The sequence below is a fragment of the Cervus canadensis genome, chromosome 29 (assembly GCF_019320065.1).
Source record: "Cervus canadensis isolate Bull #8, Minnesota chromosome 29, ASM1932006v1, whole genome shotgun sequence".
NCBI classification, from domain to species: domain Eukaryota; kingdom Metazoa; phylum Chordata; class Mammalia; order Artiodactyla; family Cervidae; genus Cervus; species Cervus canadensis.
Window position 1 is genome coordinate 2867457 of NC_057414.1, and position 23121 is coordinate 2890577.

Genomic DNA, 23121 nt, shown 5'->3' on the forward strand with positions numbered 1-23121 from the left:
GGAACAGTTGGAAAATGCGCTGGAGGAGTGTGATAGGGAGTCGGCCAGGATCAAGGAGGCTGTCTGAGTGGCACCGAGGCCCCACTGAGATTAGATAATGGGGTCTGTAGTCGTGCTCATCAGAGCCTCGGCCTGACTTCTTCCTCTCCACCTGCAAAGAGAGAACAAGCCAGCAGGGAGGCTGATTATGGGTCCAGGAATCGCCACCGGGCCTCAGGGATTCCCCGCGAGCTGCCTGATTCGGTTCATTGATGAGGAACCCATGCCCCACCACCGGCTTGCCACGCGTCTCTCAGGCCTCGTGGAGGTGAAGCCAGTAACTCCACTGAGAAGGTGTGAGAGGCCAAAACAAGGGCCATGAGAGAGTGACACGGAACCTGAGACAGCAGGATCAGAGAAATAAAGAGAGTGCAGTCGCTAAGTCAGGTTAGCCAGGAGGTTGTTAGAATGAAGGATGATTGAGTGTTCAGTATTCTGAAGATGCCCAATAGGACAGTTTCAAACATCTCACCCACAGGCTTGGCAACGGGGAGGTCCCATGTGACCCTTGCCAAATACATTTTGATGGGCCAGTGGGAATTGAAGGCAGACCACAGAGGACTGAAAAGTAGGGGAGAAAGAGAATCTGAGAACTTTTTCTCAGTAGAGAAGAAAAAAAGGTAAAAGCAAGAACAGATCAGGATTTCAAGGGAGGATATGTGGGTTTAAGGAAGGAAAAGATTCTAACAGAGAGAGTGTAGGGAGGTGTGTGAAAGAGAGGTTCACATTTTAAGAAAGAAAAGAAAAGAAATGGCATGGAGCCCGGGAAATGGGAGGCGGTGGGTTGGGTGGGAGTGGGAAGAAGAGTTGATCTTGTCTAATTGGCTCCGTTTATAAAGCGTGCAGCACGATGATCTGCTGAAAATGGGAAGTGAGAAAAATGCAAGAGTTAGAAAGAGGAGGTCACGTAAAAGGGCCATTGGAGAGGAGCATGGGACCCGTGCAGGCTTCTGAAAGTACACGAGGCAGTGAATGGAAGATGCTCTGCTCAGGGCCTGGCCAGTAAGGGTGTTAGTCACTCAGTCATGTCCGACTCCGTGTGACCCCATGGACTGTAGCCCACCTGGCTCCTCTGTCCATGGAATTCTCCAGGCAGAAATACTGGATTGGGTTGCCATTCCCTTCTCCAGGAGATCTTCCCAACCCAGGGATCAAACCCGTGTCTCCTGCATAGCAGGCGGATTCTTTACCATCTGAGCCACTAGGGCCCTCCACAAATGATGGAAATTATCCATGTTCAAGGTGAATCTTGAAGGAACATATTCAGGGCCTAACTAATCTCAAAGGGACAAAGTTCTGAGTGGGGACAGTGATGGGTCTGAAGGTCAACCACCTATGGGGATCTGAAGGCAAATGTTTAAAGAAAAGATTTTCTTAGTTTTTACATTGCTCTTCCAGGCGGTGCTAGAGGTAAAGAACCTGCCTGCCAGTGCAGGAGACCTAAAAGATAAGGGTTTGATCCCTAGGTCGGGAAGATCCCCTGGAGAAGAAAATGGCAGTCACTCCAATATTCTTGCCTGGAGAATTCCATGGACAGAGGAGCCTGGTGGGCTACAGATCCATAGGGTTACAAAGACCCGGACACGACTGAAATGACTTAGCACGCACACCAGCTTCTGGGTGTTGAGATTTGGGGAGAAGAACTCGTTCTGCAAAGTAACTCGTTCTGGGGCCGTGTTATTTATATAATTCCATAGGCAGAGACTGAGTTATTCTCTGCTATCAGAGACTGAGTCTCTTGTTCTAGTGACTGCAAATTAAGAAAGATTAAACTGATAAAGTGCAGTCTGAGATGATGTGGTTCACAACAACAAAAAAAAGATTCCATGACTGGAATTTCTCAGTTCAATCTTCTTCTCTTTTCTCCATTTTGCTTAATAAGTGTTTATTCAGTGCCCTAATAGGCTCACAAAGTTGACAGAAACGAAGTTTGGCACAGATTCTGTTGGCATGCCCCTGATTTTGTTGGTGTGGGCAGGTGTGGGCTGCTGTGGGCAGCATGTAAAAGTTGTGTTTTGCTCTGTTTGCTTGCGGTTGAGGTTAAGAGTACCAGCTTTTCGGTTGCACTAATGGGGTTTGATCCCAGCTTACCCCTGACTTAAAACCATCAGGTTGCTTTCCAAGCCTCAGTTTTCTCATCTGTAAAATGTAGATAATATCAGTATCCATTTCCAAGGGTCCTTGTGAAGATTAAATGAGGTCAGGCATATAGAGCACTTAGCATACAGAATGCCTGACAAGTAGAAAGTGGTCAATAAATGTTCATCCTTCCTATTAATGTTAGCCTGACTTTCCTTATCTCTCACCTGCTAAGCTGCTCCATTGGCCCATGAGCCAGAGTCAGTTGGGGTCCCAGAAGATAAGGCAGTCATGGTGTTTTTTACAATATCACAGATTGCCTAACTCTGTGGGATGATGGTTGGAGCCATTCAGACAGAATGCCTTGAGACAAAAACAGCTATGTGGGTCTCAGTTAGTAGCATCTGTATCATAGGAGAAAAAAGCACAGCCCCTTCTGGGTTAGAGGTAAGGGAGGCCACGTGTTACCAGCTGAACCCAACAAAAATCTTCCAAATCCCAAGTCCAAACCAGGCTGCAGGATTACTCTCTGGTAATCCCTGAGTAAGAATATGGCTCATGACATGGACCGGCCTCTGGAAGCAGACAGAAATAACTAACATTCATTCATTCATTCATTTATTTACTCATTTATTTGTTTATTCAGCCATTCACTTTTCAGCACTTATTGGGCATCCACTATGTGGCAGAAACTGCTTTCATGCTGAGGTGCAGAGATAAATCTTATTATTCTGGAGACCAAGCACTTTAGAGAAGTTCTAAAGGCTGCTGCCATTGTGAATAATGTCTGTTTGGGACATTATACGCAGGACCCAACATATTTTATTGTCGTGCCCTTTGCCCTGTAGTCCTTTGTACATGTTGTTTCCTCTTCTCTTTCTGGACTAAACAGGTCTTCAGAACTCAATTGAGCTGCCATTTATTCCAATAAAACTTCTTTGACCAACTGTACCCCCAAGTCCAAGTTAGGTGTCCTTCTTAAGTGTTTCCCAAGCATGCTGGATGCCTCCAGTGGTCTTAGCATACTATATCAATGAATCATCTCCTTATTGATCTATATCTACCTCTAGTGTGGAAGATCCATGAGAGCAAAGATGTGGTCTTTTCCAAAGACCAAATCATTTGTCTGGTCTACCACTATATTCCACCAGGCTAACTGGCACACGGAAATCTCTCAATAAATATATCTAGAATAAATACATGCCGATACTCACAAATGAAGTAAGCATTGTTACTTTTGTTTTACAAATTTGTTGTCAAATGATTTCCCCAAACCTAAACAGCATGATACCGGTAGAGATGGGAACTGAACAAATCCATAGTGTTAACTTCCAGTGAGGTACTCTTAGAAGATTCTGAGACTGCAGCCTGCTGTCTTTGAGTATTGGAGTCTTAGGAGAAAGTAAGAGAGGAGTTAAAAATGTATTAGCTCCAGATTCAGACTTTCCCCTAAAGATTCGGAAAAAAAATTTAACTGGACAGGGACTAACTGTTTAAAAGGTATCAGTGTTATTTAATGCTATACCTTTAAGTCACTTGGGCTGCCCTGGTGGCTCAGAGGGTAAAGTGTCTGCCTGCAATGTGGCAGACCCAGGTTCGATCCCTGGGTCAGGAAGATCCCCTGGAAAAGGCAGTGGCAGCCCACTCTGGTACTCTTGCCTGGAAAATTCCATGGACTGAGGAGCCTTGTAGGCTATAGTCCATGGGGTCGCAAAGAGTCAGACACGACTGAGCTTTCTTTCTCACTTAAGTCACTTACAATCATCTTCCGTGCTACCACTTGTGTATCTTCCATGCTGGTCTAAGGCAGTAGATTTTACTCCCCACTTTGGGGGCCCAGGGATTTTCTGGGGTGAAGAGTGGCTGTGTCAAGATGGGGAAGTAGCTCAGCAGGTGGGGCTCTGAGGCTGCACCCCCAAGTCAGAGCAGCTCTGCTCTTATTCAGGGCTGTGAACATTTCATTTTAAAAGAGCTACACTGCTAGAAAAGAAATACCTTGAAAACCACCAGCCTGCTGAGTAATAGGGTCCACTTGCTATATACCTGCTAGGGGCCAGGTCCTACACATACTTTAGACTTCTCTCTACAAAGTAGCCTTTGTTAATAGATGAGGCAGTTGACAGTCTGAGAGATTCAGAAAACTACCTAAAGTCATCTGGCTCATAAAAGACAGAATTGTCATTCCCACCTAGTCTGTCTGCTCTCTTTTCTGTTTTTATATCCTGCTTTGGAGTCCTTCCCATTCAACATATATTTATTGAGAATCTACTACTTCACAAGGACTTGTTAGGTTCTGAGGCAAGAAACTCACAATCTATTGGAAAAGAAAAGCATGTGAATAAATATCTACAGAGTGTTTTGGAATGCGATGCTCCAGTGAGACATGGGGTAAAGAGTAGTCACTTTTACCTGGTAGAGTGACCATCATTTGGGTTAGTGACCTGGTCATCATTTAGGTTTCTTAACGGTGGCAGAGCTGCAGTATCCGTGACAATAGGAGTGGTGGAGAGATGACATTGGAGAGTTGGGGAGGCCAAATTTTAATGGATTTTTGTGTGTCGTGCATACAAAGGCTCAGAGCCCTGTGTCTGGAAATTTCATCATTTAACTGATGTATAGTCCCCTAATCCTTAGTTGTTTCGAAAATTCCAGTCTTAGCTAAAAAGAAAAAAATCTGTGGATGAGATTTGTTACCATTTTAGAAGGAAAATGGAAAGATAATCTGAGGAAAGAAAAGTATTTGGAGGAGGGGCCCCTCTCCCCCAAGGAGTATGGACTTTAGATACTGGGGATCAGTGAAGGATTACAATGCTTAATGTATCATACTGTGGCTCTGAAGTCAACGAGGGCCTCCTTGACCTACACATCCGGCTAAACTTGCCCTACACTTCCAGTTTCACAGTCTATCTCTCCCAACACTTGTTCCCTGAGGACTTATTCTCTCATGGCCCATTCGTGTCTAGATTTTGTCTTCCTCCAATTCTGTGTTGCACCAAGGATGACCCCAACCAGGCATGAAAGTCAACGTGCAAAAGAATTCCCTCACACCAAAGCACACGAGCCTTGCAGATTTGACTAAAGATTTCTTAGAGGAGTTAGAGGAAAAATTTACAGCAGTCACACCAAAGTCCACTTTTAGACATTCCTGTTCTCTCCAAATTCCTCCTGCATGCAGTAACCGGCCTAAGGCACCCGTCCTCACTTCCTGGATCACTTGTTGAAACTTCGAGTTCTTCTATTAAGATGTTCCCTAGGCCCAGGAACAGAACTAGGCTAAGGTCCAGGGATTAAGATAGATTTCAGGCCCCAGGTGTTTAGAACAAGCTTTTCCACCCCATATCCAACAACCTTCAGGCCAAAATACAATGTTCTTCATGAAAGAAATTCTAAAAATCCTAAATATCATATGACATCCCTTATATGGGGAACCTAAAAAGAAATGATACAGATGAACTGGGCTTCCCAGGCGGCTCAATGGTGAAGAGTCCCCGTGCCAATGCAGGAGACAGGAAATGCACACTTCTGGCTTGGGAGGATCCCCTGGAGGAGGAAATGGCAAATAAACTTATTTACAAAAGAGAAGAAGACTCACAGACTTAGAGAACAAACTGTGGTTGCAGGGGGAGGCGGGTGAAGATGGGAGAAAGGGATAGTTAGGGAGTTTGGGATGGACCTGCACACACTGCTATAGTTAAAATGGATAACCAACAAGGACCGACTGCATAGCATATGGGACTCTGCTCAATGTTATTATAGCAGCCTGGATGGGAGGGGAGTTTGGAGGAGAATGGATACATGTGTATGTATGGCTGAGTCCCTTTGCTGTCCACCAGAAACTGACAACATTGTTAATCGGCTATCCTCCGATACAAAATTAAAAAAAAAAAAAAGAGGAATCCTAGTGTATAATTTCCCCTGTCTGGTTATAAAAGGATTAAGATAACAATACACTCTTTGATCTGAAAGGATAAAGCCACACCAGTGTTTGTACTGAGATTGTACTGGGCAATCTCTCTTGAAGAATGAATCATCCTGTCAATCCTGGGCAGAAAATATGTGTCAGAACCAAGCCAAGATAGGTATTGGGAGAGAATCTTTTTTGATCTTGTCAATGGGAAGAGTCAAGATGTTTAGGAGAGGATCCTAGGTGGTGGCCAGTATTACCCACGGGCAACAGGTGGGAGCTTTGAAGTGAGGGCTTAGGCAGAGGATCTGGGAAGGGATGTCAGCCCTTTGGATGGCTAGCTCACTGACATTCACGGAGCTTGTATGAAACAGAAAGAGGTGAAATCCCTGAGAACAATCCAGTTCAAGTGGAATCAGAGCCTGTGCTTTGAAAATTGCATCATTTACTTGGTTGATACTCTTGTGTTTTTCTTTTGCTCTTCCCTAACACTCGGTTGTTTTTGAAAGTCTGTTTTAGATGAAGAATCTGTGAAACTGACTTGTTGCCATTTTAAGAGGAAAGTAGAAAGATTTGAAGAAAGAAAGAAAGATGTTGGGGGAGCATCATTCTGTTGAGAGGGTTGGAGAGCTGTTGGAGAATGGGGAAAGTGAACAAGTTGAGAAAGTCTAAAGGGGAAGAGAATACTTAAAACCTAGAGGAACAGAAGAAGAGTTTCTAGGTCCAACTCCCATCCTCCCCCTCGAGGTACTCCTTCCAGGCCAAATTTTGAGGATATGAGTTTTCTTTTATTGGGAGAAGGTAACAGTAGATTTCTTTATCAAAATATGGTGCTAAGCTGGGCCACTCTACCTCCTGTTTCTGACCCATAGTAAAGGTATACCTTTGTCAGTAAGGTTCCTGAAACTTGTGTGTACCCACCACCTACTTTCAACCCCAACCACATACCTGCTCCCTCAAGGTTTACTTGAGGATGGGGATGGGAGAGAGATGTTGAGATGTAGCCTCTAGCTCACAGACTAGAGCTAATAATTGTTGCTAGCATTGGAATTCTTTCCTGAGTGAAATTGTAATTGCAAGCCACAAATATAGTGCAGATAAAATTAGATTGCTCTGGTTGAATTGCAACAGGGGGTCGGGAGCCCATCTTTCTTGCTCCCCCACTCCCACCCCATGCCAAGACTCCGAGTTTCCTCCTGGGAACTCTAGAGATGGAAGGAGTTCTTCATCAAGGCCACCCCACTAGATAGTCATCCCCAAAGCCCTCGCCTCATGAGTCTGGCTATTGCATGTGGGTAAAAGTTCATCTCAGTTCGTTTGAACATGCCCACTTTTCCCTGGAGACCCTGCATGTGCTAGGGGAGGCACAGAGTGCCTTTGATCTGTGAGGTTACATGCCTGTGCTGACATCTGCTGAGATGTCCAACAGCTCTTCAGGTCCTCAGTCATCTCTCTGTCCAGGTTGCCTTTGAATCATACTTCATTAACATCTCAAAGCTTCTTTTGTGTCTTTTGGCCTCTCAGGAATGATTCTACATCTCCAGTGTCTCACAATGACATAGGAAACTAAGTCTCTCTACAACTTCCAAAGTCACTGCAGGTGGTGATTGCAGCCATGAAATTAAAAGACACTTGCTCCTTGGAAGGGACACTTGCTCCTTGGAAGGGAAGCTATGACAAATCTAGACAACGTATTAAAAGACAGAGACATCACTTTGCCAACAAAATTCTGTATATCAAAGCTATGGTTTTCCCAGTAGTCATGTATGGATGTGAGAGTTGGACCATAAAGAAGGCTGAGAGCTGAAGAATTGATGCTTTCAAATTATGATGCTGGAGAAGACTTTTGGACAGCAAGGAGATCCAACCAGTCCATCCTAAAGGAAATCAACCCTGAACATTCATTGGAAGAACTGATGCTCAAGCTGAAGCTCCAATACTTTGGCCACCTGATGGGAAGAGCCGACTCATTTGAAAAGACCCTGATGCTAGGAAAGATTGAGGGCAGGAAGAGAAGGGGACGACAGAGGATGAAATTATTAGATAGCATCACTGACTCAATGGACTTGAGTTTGAGCAAACTCCGGGAGATGGTGAAGGACGGGGAAACCTGGCAAGCTGCAGTCCATGGGGTGGAAAAGAGTCAGACATGACTTTAGCAACTGAACAACAACATAACCTGCATATAACAGGCAATCATTTCTTCTCATACATCTTTCGAGGTTTCCGGCACAAGTTTTCTTTATTCCTGAAGCCTGCAAGCATTCTATTAGGGTGTTTGAGGCTTCAAAACAGAATACCCAACAGAGAGTAACTTAAAGCATAAGACGATATATTGTTTACTGGAACAAGAAGTCTGGAAGTGATGGGGAATAAGAAGATTGACTCTTTCAACAATGTAATGATGTCATCAAGGACCCAGGTACTTTCCACTACTGTGCCCCCCACCCCTCCATCCTCAGGCTTGTTCCATGGTTGGAGGTGACAGTCACTGTCTCAGACATCACCTCCTTACACAACAATTCCAAAGACAGGAAAAAAGCCTCCCATATCTTTATTTTTTAAATTGGAAAGTGTAACAGACAGAACAGAGTGTCAAGTAAGGAGATGATTTTTTTCAAGCTATTGCAATAGGAAGAATGTTCATGAATGAGAAAGTTCTCTAAGAAAGGAAAAGGGAGCCTGGGATTTTAATGAGGGTAGGTCAGCAAAGGGGTCATCCACAGTCTTAAAAGAGTCATGAAGAAGACTAGAGATGGGTCTTCTTGTAGTGCATGGGAGAGCATTGCTGAAGCTGTTTCTTGGAACACAAAAGAGAAGAGAGATTTCAGAGGACAAATGTGTGGGGGAATTTCTTAGCCAGCTCCGTTTTCTGAGAGCACAGGGCTCAGGTAAAGTTCAACACTGCCTGCCCTCTTGTTGAAAAATGAATGACTATCACTTGTCACTGAACAACTCAGAAGTAATTTATAAACCCCTGAACGGAGTGAAGCAGAGTCTGAGAAATAGTCTCTTGAGGACTTTTTGTTGCTTCTATACTTGCAAAACCAGTTCAGCCATCTACAGAGAAGTGGTGGCAAAGGTAGGTTATTTTAGGGTCCTGGGGATCAGGCTCTTAAAAGAAGTATGTTTAAAGGGCTTCCCCTGTGGGTCAGCTGATAAAGAATCCACCTGCACTGCAGGAGACCTGGGTTCAATCCCTGGGTTGGGAAGACCTCCTGGAGAAGGGAAAGGCTATCCACTCCAGTATTCTGGCCTGGAGAATTCCATGGACTATACAGTCCATGGCGTCGTGAAGAGTCGGACATGACTGAGTGACTTTCACTTTAAAGTGAAAAAGGGAAAGAGTGATATAAAAGGTTGTATTAAAGAACCAGGAGTTGCACTCTAAGTGTAACCAGTCCAGTGGATTACAGCAGTCCAGTGGAGGAATACATCCAGTTATGCAGCACAGCTCCTTGAGTTTCTTGAAGTTCTTGAGCTAGAATGTCAGTGGTCTTGGTGAAATTGCTGTCCACAGTCAAGGTTACCTCTCATATGAGGGCATGCATGACCCAAGCATTTCACCAGCCTCCCTTAGTAGTCCAGAGAGTGGCTTGTCAAGAGAGAGTTCCAGCTCACACATGCTCTGCCATGATGGATAGTGCTTCAGGCTTTATATCAAGCAATAGAGCTCTGGCTTCCAGGCCTTCTTTAGGTCCTGGGGCAAATGGCCAGCTGCAAGTCAACCAAGAGTCCCAGAAAGAATATGGACAGTCAAGCTACAGTTCTTAGGGATGCCACCAGGCAGAAGGCAGATAAATTGGAAAAGTTAGTTTGGAAGGTTATAGCTAGATATTGAAGGAATCTGGAAGAACTGAAAATTGGGGGAAAACTGACTATTTGGGTAAGGTAACAGGATCTGGTTCAACTTGCAGGTACCCAGGTACCAAAACTGGTTTTTCCACGGGGAAGAAGGAAGTCAGTTAACCTCTGCCTGACAGTCTTGTCAGGCATATCCATTGTCTGCAGTTTATAAAGAGGTATAAAATAGCTCAAATACAATGAAAATCTCATAAATAGACCCATTAAATGTAGCCAGCTCTGACCACAATTAAATCCCCTTTCAGGAACCTTCTACAACTTTCTATATCCATTGCACATCCTTTATTATAACTTCTCAAACTGGCAAAACATAAACACATTTATTAACAGACCCAAATAGCATATAAAAATAAGAGGCAAATGTATACAATCTAAATTATACTTAGTGACACCATTTCCGTATTCTGTCTTTTTAGAAATGATCTTAGTATCTAATAAATATCTATTAATGAAGTCAACTTACTATCTGTCCAAGATTTTGAGAGTTGCCTAATGATCTGGGAAATTATCTTCAAGCTAACATACTAGAAAACATAATTACTATTGAAATAAAGTTGGTCAGAATAATGATTTGGTATGATTAGACATATTTGAATTTAAAAAATCTAAAATTCTATATATTTAGTAGAAGTAATGCTAACTTAGAGCTTCCTTAGTGGCTCAGTGGTAAAGAATCTGCCAGCAAATGCAGGAGACTTGGGTTTGATCCCTCGGTTGGTAAGATTCCCTGGGAAAGGAAATGGCAACCCACTCCAGTGTTCTTGCCTGGGAAATCCCACGGACAGAAGAGCCTGGTGGGCTACAGTCCATGGTATCTCGAAAGAGTCAGGCACGACTTAGTCAGTAAACAACAACAACAATGCTAACTTACCCTATCAGTAAATCTGGATAAGTTTAGGAAGAAGATATTCATGTAGAGTAAAAACATATTTGTATCATGCACAACTATAATTCAGAAAGCAGCTGTTTTATTAAACTGAAATTATTGAACTAGTCTTGTTTGCCAGACATTTACTTGCATCCTGAGTACTTGAATTTTAAAAAACTTTCTAAGTTTGTTTCTGTAAGAATATCTTTTTTTTTTTTTTTTTTACATTGAAAGTATTCCAGGCCCAATTTCCTTTATTTCTGGGATTTTTTTTAGGAACATTAGATTTATATATGAGGTTTTTTGTCTCTAAGCCAGTCAGAATACAAAGAGTTCCTTTAAGATATTTAATAATGTAATTTGGGCATGCCACCCAGAGATGGGAGAATACTACTCACTCAGATAATGAGAGGTTTTCTGAGGTCTTTCTGAATTACAGACATGTAAGCATGCATAGGGGCTTCCCTGGTACTCCGTGGTGAAGAATCCATCCCTGGGTTGGTAGGATCCCCCGGAGGAGGAAATGGCAACCCACTGCAGTATTTTTGCCTGGGAAACCCCGTGGACAGAGGAGCCTGGTGGGACTACAGACCACAGGGTACAGAAGAGTTGGACACGCCTGAGCAACTCAACAATAGCAACAACAAGAAGCATACAGAGAGGGAGCCACTTCCAACTTCAGTTCTCAATTTCAGCCGTGGGCTAAACGGGTCCTCCTTTTTATTCTCAGTCTTCTTTCTCATATTTGCACTTTGAAATCCTCCCTTTCCTCAAAGCTGATTCTAATGTGTCTTTCCCACAAAGCCTTGCCTGAGCCCGCTGCAGGGGGTAATTTCTTACATACCCTTACTCCTCTCTAACCACTTGAATCAGTCAACCTGGATACGGTTATCTATGCATATTCCTCATTTTCTCTCTAAATCCAAACTCAGGGATGGCAGAGACCAGGTTATCTTTCCTTCAACAAGCACCCATTTTACCCCCGCTGTGTTTCAGGCACTGTACTAGGTACCTTTTAAACAGCAAGTTTCCAAAAGGTAGGGTCCCTGCTTTCATGGGGCTTCCAGTTTGGAACTGGATATACATTTGCGTTCTCTGCAACATTTGCAGTGGTTTGTGGAATACATTAATAAAGGAATAGCTTCAGGCTTCGATTCACCCTGGTTCTTGAAAGGGAAGTAACTTTTTTTTTTTTTTTTTTTAGGACCTATTATGTACCCTGAGCTCGTGGGCATTTTGAACAAATCATTTACTTTGACCCTACTGATATCCAGAGTCTGAGCTGAGTGCTTTGTATACATATTTCTAATCTTTACAACAACCTTGTAAGGTAGATGGTTTTTTCAGTTTTGTATTTATTTGGCTGTGCTGGGTCTTCGTTTCTGCGAACGGGCTCTGCATTCCTTCTCTTGTTGTGAATTGTTGTGAAGCACAGGCTCTAGACACATGGCCTCCAGTAGTTGTGGCTCGGGGCTCCAGAGCGCGGGCTTCGATGTTGGGGCACATGGGCTTAGCTGTCTGAGGCATGTGGGATCTTCCCGGACCAGGGAATGACCCGGACCTGTGCCCCCTGCATTGGCAGGTGGATTCTCAACTATTGGACCACCAGGGAAGTCCCAGGTAGATGATTTTTGCAGAGGAAACAACTAAGGAAATACTAGTGAGGTTATCCCCCTTGCCCTGAGTCGTGATGATTGTAGGTGTCAGTATGGAATTGGAACCCATGTCTGTCTGACTCCAAAGCTCCGAGTCAGACTACTGAGCTTAGTTGATTGAACTGCCTTGAAGAAAGCTCAGGTTGTGTGTCCCAGAAGACAAGTCACAGGTTAAGTCCTGACTTAGGGAGCCTGTGCACATCAGGCCCTTAACGACAGGCTAGACCACACCAGTGACCGAGGGGCCTTCCAACCTTCAATCAGGTGAGTGCTGGTGGGCGCCTTGGCCGGCAAGTGGTGACGTGCTCTGTGCAGCTGAGGCTGAGGTTCCTGGGGGCGCGGAGGGCTCTCTCACCTGGAACTGTGCCCCACCAGGCAGTCAGGAGCCAGGAGCTACCGAGGAACAAGAGCTGTTCATGCCAGAAGCACACTCCTCCCACTGAGACCATGCATCACACTCCTTGTTTTCAGATGAGTGCTCCGAGCTGGCTTTTCATGGAAGAGATGCTGCCTGCAAATAAGCTCAGTGATAACCAGTACCAAATGCGTTGTCACCCCTCAGGTTCACAACAAGTGGCTGCAGTCAGTGATGTTGGGAAGGAGTGGGATAAGTGTTGGTGCCTTGACCTGAAGGATGAAGTAGCTGTCTCACTTCCTGCAGAAAACTAGGACCAGTAGTAAGAGCAAAGAGCTTTTAGGACACATTTCCTATGAGTTAGGGCCTTTACTGGCTTCCCAGGTGGCAGAGTGGTAAAGAATCCGCCTACCAATGCAGGAGATGCATGCCTGGGTTGGGAAGATCCCCTGGAGAAAGAAACGGCAACCCACTCCAGTATTCTTGTCTGGAAAATTCCATGGACAGAGGAGCCTGGTGGGCTACAGTCTGTGTGATGTCAGCCGAACACGACCGAGCACACTACACAGGGCTGTACAGATATAATCGTATTTATTCCCCACAGTCAACCTCATGAGGAGGGCACTGTTATTATCCTTCCCAAATTACCAATGAGGAATCAGGCACAGAGAGATTTAAGTCTCCTGTCCTATGTTACAAGTCAACAGAAGCAGCAGGATTTGAAACCAGATTGTTTGAATCCAAAGACTGTGCCCTTAACCACTACATTATATGGCACCTCCAGGCAAAAATAACACAGTCGATTATTACAATAATAGCCACACATGCACCACACCTCATGTGTCCACACCCCTTTGCAGTCTGTCATTACTAGCTCTTATCAGGAAGTGGGATCTCTTGCTCCACCCTCTTTTTTTTTCTTTTTCTATCTGACCTGGGCTAATCCCATGACTTGCTTTGACTAATAGTTATGGTTGAAGTGACACCATGGGAGTTCCAGAGCCTAGACCTCAGGAGGCTATGCAACGCTACTCTTACCTTCTTGGAATTTTGAGGCCATCATGTTAGGAGGAAGTCCAGGCTATCCCCCTGGAGGAAGAGAGGTCACCTGGAGAGGATGAAGGCTCTCCAGCCCACAGCCAGCACCAATTTGCAATTGAGTAAGACCCTTTTGGAAGTTCCAGCTACAGCTGACTCCCCTTGTCTGCAGCCATACCTGTGAGCCCAGGAGAGACCAGTGCAACCTTCCAGTCAATCCACTGAATCAGAAATAGTAAGCCGCCGTCTTAAGCCATTAAATTTTGAGGTGATTTGTAATGTAGCAATCGATAACTACAATACATAGGTTTTAAATTCATTGTCTATCTTGGGCTAGCTGCTTTTTAGTAAGGGTTACATGATAGAGAATTATATGGGTAGTTTGAGCTAGAGGAACAAAGACAGCATGTAATTAAACCCTTTTTATTTTGTAGAGGAAGAAACCCAGCCCAGAGTGGAGAAGCGACTTGTCCCAAACCACAGTTTTTATAGCCTGAGTCAAGACTGAACCCGTCTTCAGAGTTCCTTGTCTAGAATTCTCTTTGCTACATGACGCTGCCCAACTACACTGTATTAAGTGAGTAAAAGAGCAATTTCCAACTAATTTTAAGAATAAACATGAAAAGCTGTTTATAGTACATAGCCTTAAATTTATAGTCTTAAACTGGGACATCCATGCAAAGAGATCCATATGCCAAGGACCCATAAGATGCCAGGAAAGAAGCAATGACTGGAAACAAGGCTGTGAATTCTCATAATTGAATGTATATATATTGTCTCTGGCAGGATCTGTGCCTTTACGGATATGCCAGCTTCTTGGTAGACCAGTTGTTCTCACCTTGGCTGCACATTGGGATCATCTGAGGAGTTTTAAAGATTGTCTGAGGCTGACCCAGACATCAAGAGTTTGAAAATTGGTTCTGTTGACTGAATCTGTTGAGCAGCTGTGGCTGTGAACCCCTGCTCTGGATTGTGAATTCCTGGAGGGGCAAGATTTTTATCTTTGCACCCCCTGGAGTGCCATGCCAGAGAACAATTGTTGATTGAAACTGGGGACACAGTGCTGAAAGTCCCTACAGAGAGCAGCTATGGCAGAGTGGAAAGTACATGGGCTTTGACGTAAAAAAAAAAATCTGTCTTTGCCTCTCAATTTTGCCTATTTAGTAGCTGTGTAACCTTGGATACAACAGGCTGTTTGAGGCATCTATAAAATGGATATAAAGATGATACTAACTTCCCAGGGATTTTATAAATTCCACTGAGGTTATTTAGCTTTCAAAAAGCTCCTTGATAACAATAAAGACCTTGTCAAGTATTGCTATTTCTATTCAGAAAGGAAATAGAGAAACTTTTTAAAGAAAATAAAATGGTAAAAGCAATGAAAGATGATTATAACAATTTAAGCAATACAGAGAGTTATTTTAAAAAATCAAATACAAATTACCTATAATTCCTCCATGAAAAGTGAAAGTGTGAGTCACTCAGTGTGTCTGACTCTTTGTGACCCACAGAGACTACAGCCCACCAGGCTCCTCTGTTCATGGGATTTTCCCAGCAAGAATAGTGGCGTGGGTTGCCATTCCCTTCTGCAGGGGATCTTCCTGACCCAGGGATTTGAACCTTTGTCTCCTGCTTTGCAGGCAGATTCTTTACCATCTTCCACCAGTAGCTTCATAATTCTTCCATAAGTACATGTAAACATTTTGTTATTTCACCTTTTAGGTGTTTTCATTGCCTGCACACACTCAAACACATCCACAAAAACATGATTGGAAAAAGACAAGAAGACATGGTGTTCATTTTCCTTGTTAATAACTTGAGTTCCTCATATCCATGAATAGTAGTTTTTGTGATGTATTTCTAACCTAGTGATTTGATGAGCAAGTGATGGAGGTAATATGGTTATGATGAAATGGAAACAAGAGCAAAGCCAGGGTAAATTTGCAGAAAAATCACACATTTGGGGTGCCTAATGATTGTTGAAAATAATTTCCAAGGTTCCATTGTGGCTTACCCATTTTCTCCTCTGAAAAGACTGAGAAGTGTTTTAGTTGCTCGGTCGTGACTCTGTGTGACCCCGTGGACTGTAGCCCACCAGGCTCCTCTGTCCATGGAGTTATTCAAGTAAGAATACCAGAGTGGATTGCCATTGCTTTCCCCAGGAGATCTTCCTGACCCAAGGATTAACCCGTGTCTCTGCATTGCAGGCAGGTTCTTGACCATCTGAACCACTGGGCAAACCCTAAAAAGACTGATGCTTCCTACAAAAGCTTGGTAATTGGCATAAATAGTCTTTACCCAGGAGCCTGCCCTCTCTAGAAAGACCTGAGTCATAGCCTCCAGATCCTTTCGGCCAGCAACCTTTATTTACACATGACTTCAAAGGTAGTGAGGAAAGGAATGGTAGGAAGAGCAGAAAGTGCTTATTCAAGTAACTATGAATTTGAGGAAAGCAAGTTTCATACCCGAGCCAACCTAAAGTTGATCCAAAAGTCAACAGCTAAAAGAGCCAGAACAAACACACAGGTCAAATCTCTGAGGGCTATACTGTCTAGCAAGAGATCCAGCTTCAGGAACGACACGAAGATGACTGACCCCTTTGTGGCTCAAGCCTCCTTTTTTTCTGGATGTAATTCCTAATAACATCAGAGCCTCTATGCGTCTGTCGGCTGGCAGCCTTGTCCATAAGGAGGCTGTGTTTACAGGATCAATGAGGAACAGAGGAAGGGCATCTGGGTATCTAAACAAGGGGCCTCTGTTAAGGATGCTCCATCATAGGCATGTAGTGTGAGTGGCTCCATCAAAATAAGGCTTTCGCCAGAGCAATGCCTTGTTCTGCCCAGGAACTGCTGCTCAGAACAGCCTTGGAATTTTTCTTTGCAAATTTTCTTTGGAGGCCCACAAGAAAAACCTATTTCTTTTTTTATTTTTTTGTATCCTCTGATTTTTTTTTTTATGTGGATCTTGTTTAGAATAAAAGGAACTAAACTTGGAGTTGGAGAAACCTATGTGTTAGTTCCAATTAATCTACTAACTGGCTGAGTGTCCTTAGATAATCACATATCCTCTGTGTTTCTTAGTTTCCTTATCCATAATGAGAGGAGCATGATCATTACCTACTTCCCATCACTTATCACAAGGGAAGTTACCGTGAGGCAATGGTAGCCTCTAAGGTCACTGTCAGGCAAACTGGTACACCCTACCCGAGATCATGGAACAAAAAGGCTCACTAACCAAATTGGGTTTCAGTCACGTGGATTATAGAATCAACGTAAAACACATAGTGGAAGCAAGAAGAAAGAGATGAGCACTCGGGTAGGGTGTGATCAGGGTGGAAGGACCACACCGCCGAACCCTGGGCGGGGGCAGTGTTCATCTGCCTTACCTCCCTTACCTCTCCCTCTGCTGCATCAACCTTCCCCCTCGGGGATCTTCCCCGCTGATGGTTGGGTTACAGGATGAGAGTTGGGGTTTGAGCTAAGGGGCTCACCAGTGGAAAGTGCCCTGCCCAAGAACACACAGACTGTTGGAGAGACACACAGGTACGGCAGCCTAATAGCTGTAGTTTGCAGTTCACCTGCTGAGCAGGCCTGAGTTTCAGCCGTGAGGTTTTGCAGGGGACACACAAGTCAGAATGGGTGTCAATCCCTGTGTGGCTGAATTACGGCCTCATGGATATTGATTGCTCTTGTCTATGTAGCACACCCAGAATATTAGTACCTCACAGGACTCATGCATATTTATGTGTCACTCATATTTAATGCACGGGTGCCTCAAGAATATTTACTGCCTCCTAAAAACTAGATATCTTTTTACCTATCTCTTTCTATTTATGGTTAAATATACACATGTCATAGTGTCTGTAATAACATATTTTATGAATTTCATTTGTCTAGTTTTTTCCATTTCTGTTTCAGAATTGAGTATTTTTAAACCAAACAATGAACATACATGTTGCAACGTTCTATCAGAGGGCTCAAGTGAGAAAGCAACTTGTTAACTGTAAAGTCCTCCATCGTTTTAAAGGATTATTATTCTTCCTGTTATTTTGATTATGGCCATTTATAAACATCAATTTTATCTTCAAAGGGTGAAGAGGAGGCAGTTTAACCCGTGAACTCTTCCAATAATTGGCTTTAATAGTTTTGGGGAAATTGTGTAACCTCCCTGAGATGGTTTTCTCATCTGTGAAATGCGAATAACAGTAGCAACTTCATAATGCTCTAGTGAAGATCCAATGAGATAATGTGTGGAAAGCACTTAGGAAATGGCTTGACCCACAGGAATGATGATGTTGTCTAACCTCTACTGAATCCTGACTCTATGCCAAACCCTCACTGATTACATGATTCTATAGGTATAATTATCATGCCCACCTTACAGACGAGGATTTTAAGATAGAAACAGAATCCGCATCCAGGCAATCTGACTACAAGCCCATGCCCTTGACCATTTTGTAACACTGATGCTACCACAACAAATATTCAATGCATGTTTTGTCATCACGTTAGTAATATTTCTCACTAGAGCAAATACTCAATATCACATGCCACTGGTGTTGATATTTTGAACTGACTCTCTCAACCACAATTCTACCTTCCATCTGGTTAGAGAAGTTGTCAAAGGATACATGACATTTTCCAGAATCCTTGGCATCTAGGGTTATAATGTAAATTCTGCTTTGAGAGTAAATGCATTGGTGAGTAACATGAGAGGCAAAAGTGAGGTGAAGCCATCCTCCTGCGGCTAAGGCTGCTGGCAAACGAGGTGTGGTGGACAGACTCAGATGGCCCCGAGATTCTCCCTGCTGACATTCACACCCTTGTGAAATCCTTTCCCCTGAAATATGGCTGGTAGGACCTGTGACTTCCAGCAGCCCCAGGAATGGGTTTCATAGAAGACAATTTTTCTACAAACTAGAGTGGGGATGGTTTTGGGATGATTCAAGCTTATTACATTTATTGTACATTTTATTTCTATTATTACATCAGCTCCACCTCAGATCATCAAGCATTAGATCCCAGATGTCGGGGACCCCTGTAATAACCCATGGGATGTGGCATGGTGATAGATTACATGTACATGGTTATGTTGTATGAGACCGCATTGTCCATCTTGCTAGGAGATGCTCTTTCTCTTACTGGTTTTTGGGAAGCTAGTAACCATGTGGCAAGAGGTTGAGGATGCCCTCTGCTTAATAATAATTGGTAAGAAACCAAAGCCCTTTTCTGACAGCCTGCAGGAAGCTGAATGCCACCAACAGCCATGTGAGCTTGGAAGCAGTTCCTTCCCCGGGCAGAACTCAGATGAGACTGCAGCCCCAGTTGACACCGTGATGGCAGCTTCACGAGACGCTGAGTCAGAGGATCCGTGTAAGTTAGGCCTGTGTTCCTGACCACAGTAACTATGAGATAGTAATGTGTGTTGCTTGCAGCCCCTAGGCTTATGGTGAAATTGTCATGTGGCAATAGAATACTAATGTGTGTGCGTGCTAAGTCACTTCTGTTGTGTCTGACTCTTTGTGACCCCATGGACTGTAGCCCACCAGGCTCCTCTGTCCTTGGGATTCTCCAGGCAAGAAAACTGGAGTGGGTTGCCATGCCCTCCTCCAGGGGATCTTCCCAACCCAGGGATGGAACCCACGTCTCTTATGTCTCCTGCACTGGCAGGCGGGTTCTTTACCACTCGCCCTGCCTGGGAAGCCCTAGATAACTAACATGTGAGGTTATAGCTGGGAGATGATTTGGCTGTTGTGTCAGCAACAGAGCCTCCTGAAGTGGGCAGGGCAGCTACCATGGTCTGGATGTACTTGAACTTGATAGTCCAGTGCTGGGCCAGTGAGGTCCATTCTTCCAGCTCCTTTGGCAATTTTACTCCCCTAATATTCCCACGTCTGGAGAAGGAAATGGCAACCCGCTCCAATGTTCTTGCCTGGAGAACCCCAGGGACGGCGGAGCCTGGTGGGCCGCCGTCTATGGGGTCGCACAGAGTCGGACATGACTGAAGCGACTTAGCAGCAGCAGCAGCAATATCCACGTTAAATCACTTTCTTCTTGAATTACTCAAAGTGGGTTCCATTTCCTATACTGAATCTTAGTTCCTGTCATCTCCTTGCTTCAAGATCATGGCCTGTGTGTCCCAATATTTTATTCTTTGGTGATCCAAAAACATTTTAGGAGAGAACAGAGTAGTTTGCTTTCAAAATGTCAAGGAAGAAAGGAAATAATCATTGTTGAGCAAGTCTAATCTACGCACAGCCACAGCAACCCTTTCTTAAAGAAAGGTAATATTTAAGTTCTTTAATTTTTATTATTCCTTTTTCTTAAGTTGGGTTACATTTCCTTTTATTTATTTTTTAAATTGGAGTATAACTGCTTTGCAGCACTTTGTTAGTTTCAGCTGTAGGACAAAGTGAATTAGCAATATATGTATACATGTGTCCCCTTCCTGTTGAGCACGCCTCCCCCATTCCACAGCACTAGGTCATCCCAGAGCTGAGCTCCCTGTGTTACGCAGCTAAGGAAGGTAATATTAATCTCAATTTTTAGAGGAAAAAACTGAAGTTCAGACCCAAAATGACTACCTTTTAAGGAGAGCATCCGTGGGATATAATTCGAGGTCAAAGAGACACCCGATTGCACATTCTTTTCACTGACCCGTGTTGTTAAGAATATCCTGGGTCCCCGTGTATCCCTGCACTCATCCTGCGGAGCTCACGGTCCACTGGGACAGGTCGCTGGGAAAACAGACCACTGCAGAGCAGTGCATCCCGTCCCGTGACGGAGCCTCGCACAAAATGTGGCGAGGAGAGTGGGGAGGGGCGTCAAGTGACCTGCCTCGGGGGTCGGGAGGAGGGGCTCCCGGTGGCCTGGAATAGCCTTCGGCGCCGGGACCTCACGGATCGCTGACTCGAAGCTGTGGGAACTCCGCAGAGTGGTGCCGGGCAGGGACATGGGCGGAAAGGCTTCGGTGACTCGGGGAGACCTGGGGCGGCCTTGACCGGCCGGGCGCTGGGCCCGTCCACGTTCCTGAGCGCAGCGCGCCGCCCCTGGAGATGGTTTAAGCCCCAGCCTCGTTCTGCAAGGCTGACCGGCTGTCAAGCTCCAGCAGGCCACGGGCTTGTTTTCCTTAGTTGCTTGCTCTTTGGCACTAATGTATTTTCCACTAATTGCGGTTTGCAAAAATAAAGTTTAAAGCCTTTGATTGAGTCTAAAGATAGATCTGGCTCACTTTCATCAGAACTTACCCAGCTCTCCTGTCAGGAGAGAAAACAAAGTTTGCGAGTTTAAATCTCAGACAGCTTAGGTTAGTTCGGATGCCAAAACATCTCAGCTCTAAGAGCCCATGGGTGATTTTTTTTGAACCCTTCTGAACTTCCTTTTCCGTATCAGAAGAACGGGTGAAGAGGGACTCCTGTCTGAGCGTCTGACTCTTTCTGTGAGGATGGAAGGAAGGCCAGCGTCGCTGCCCCTGGCGTGCTGGCCCTTGCCGAGGTCTCTCGTCCCCCCCTGCCTGGCTCTGCCTGCCGCGGGCGGCCCCTGCATTTCCCACGTCCCGTGTCAGCTGGCTTCTCTCTGGGTGTAGTCAATCCGAGGTGCTGATGGGAGGTTGTAAGGTGGGGGCGAGGGAGACGAGGGGGTACTCCTCCTCGTCCATCTGTGGGTGAGACCTCCAGAGCAGCTGCAGCTTCTTGGCACCAGTCTCCTGCAGGCACACCCTCCGTGGTCGGGGTCGGCAGGGGAGCCCAGCACCTCGGCTCAGGGACAAGACTGCCCCCCTCCTCCTTTTCGTCGGAGACCCCCGGGCGTCACCTGCTGTGGTCTTCATTCTTCTCCATGGCCGTCTCCTGGTATCAGATTCCCTGTTTCCTTTTTTAATGTTTTAATTGGAGGATAGTTGCTTTACAATGTTGTGTTGGATTCTGTTGTACAACAACATGAATCAGTCATAACTATATATATATATATAAAAGAATTATATATAAAGCGTCAGCGTACCCACATGCCCAGGGTGGTCCCTGGCACACTAGGAATGATGAGATACAAGCACAGTCCTGAGATGCCGGCTCTGAAGTAAGTCTCCCTCTCTGGTACCCTAATGCAAGCCTAAAGCACAGAGAAGACTGGTTATAGAGGTTGGGGTATCCTCACTCACCCTCTGGTGAGCAGGTGTTCGATGTATGTGGCTGTGGTAGGAGGATTGTTCCCTTTCTGCCTATGGAGGGTACCGTGAGAAACATGCCTTTGAGCAGAATGGAAGGGTTGGGAGAGCTGCCACTTCTGTTGGCTGTTCACAGCCCCCCACCCTCCCCGGTCTGTGTCCTGGGGTCTGGTTCCCTGTGCTGGTGAGAGCTGGCCTGGCTTCTCAGCACCCAGGCTGTCACCACGGGGTTACTTGGAAGAACTGCTCCCCCTTACGAAGAACGGATTTTTCCAGCCCCACAATCTGGGGCAAGAGCTCCTCTTACCCTAAGAACAGACCGAGAATGTCTGAATATTTGCCTGAATGTCTGAATGTCAAGAATATTTGCCACAGCTATTCAATCAAGATCTTATTTTCACATTCCTGCTGCTGGCTTCCCAGCCCCACACCAATCTGTTGTTTACATCCCAGAGCCATTTTATTTTCATTCCCAGCACAGCGCGAGTCAGAGGCATCCAGAATGGGCCCCACCCAGAGTCAGGAAGAGTCCAACATAGGCTGTGCCGCTGGGAAGGAGATGGGACGGTCACTGGACTGAGCCCACTGGAGGGGGCACAGGGGGTGAACTCCCTGAATCAGAGCAACTACGTGCCCAGGATGGTGCCTGGCACACTGGGGATGACGGGCTGCAAGCACAGTCCTGAGATGCCGGCTCTGAAACCAGCCTCCCTCGCTGGAACCCTAATGCCACTAACTGCCCGAGCCCCTCTGTGCCGGGTTCTCATCCGCACCGCCGCTCATGCTCACAAGAACCCTGTGAGGCAGTTACCAAGTCCGGTTTGCACACGATGTCATCAAGGCTCAGAGAGGTTAAGCGATTTGTGCAATGCTGCACAGCTGGTCAGTGTCAGAACTGGGATTCAGAGCCACACCTTTCAGGTTCCAAACTCGTCATTATTTCAACAGTTTTATGCTGCCTTCCTGACATCTTCATGGTGGATGTAGATAGACCTAGAGACTGTCACACAGACTGAAGTAAGTCAGAAAGAGAAAAACAAATATCACATACTAACGTATATATGTGGAATCTAGAAAAGTGGTACAGATGCGTCTTATTTGCAAGGCAGGAATAGAGACGCAGAGAGAGAGAACAGACATGTGGAATGGGAAGGGAACT

The 23121-nt window shown here is 45.0% G+C and overlaps 1 long non-coding RNA gene across 3 annotated transcripts in view; it reads left to right on the forward strand.

The window, feature by feature from the left end:
- The window catches only part of LOC122430826, a 102409-nt gene that overhangs the window by 12365 nt on the left and 66923 nt on the right, over positions 1–23121 (forward strand). For all 3 annotated transcript variants that reach the window (XR_006266387.1, XR_006266386.1, XR_006266385.1), the window contains exons 3-4: positions 14237–14379; positions 19038–19174. This is a non-coding gene — a long non-coding RNA (uncharacterized LOC122430826). The remainder of the gene's footprint in view (positions 1–14236; positions 14380–19037; positions 19175–23121) is intronic.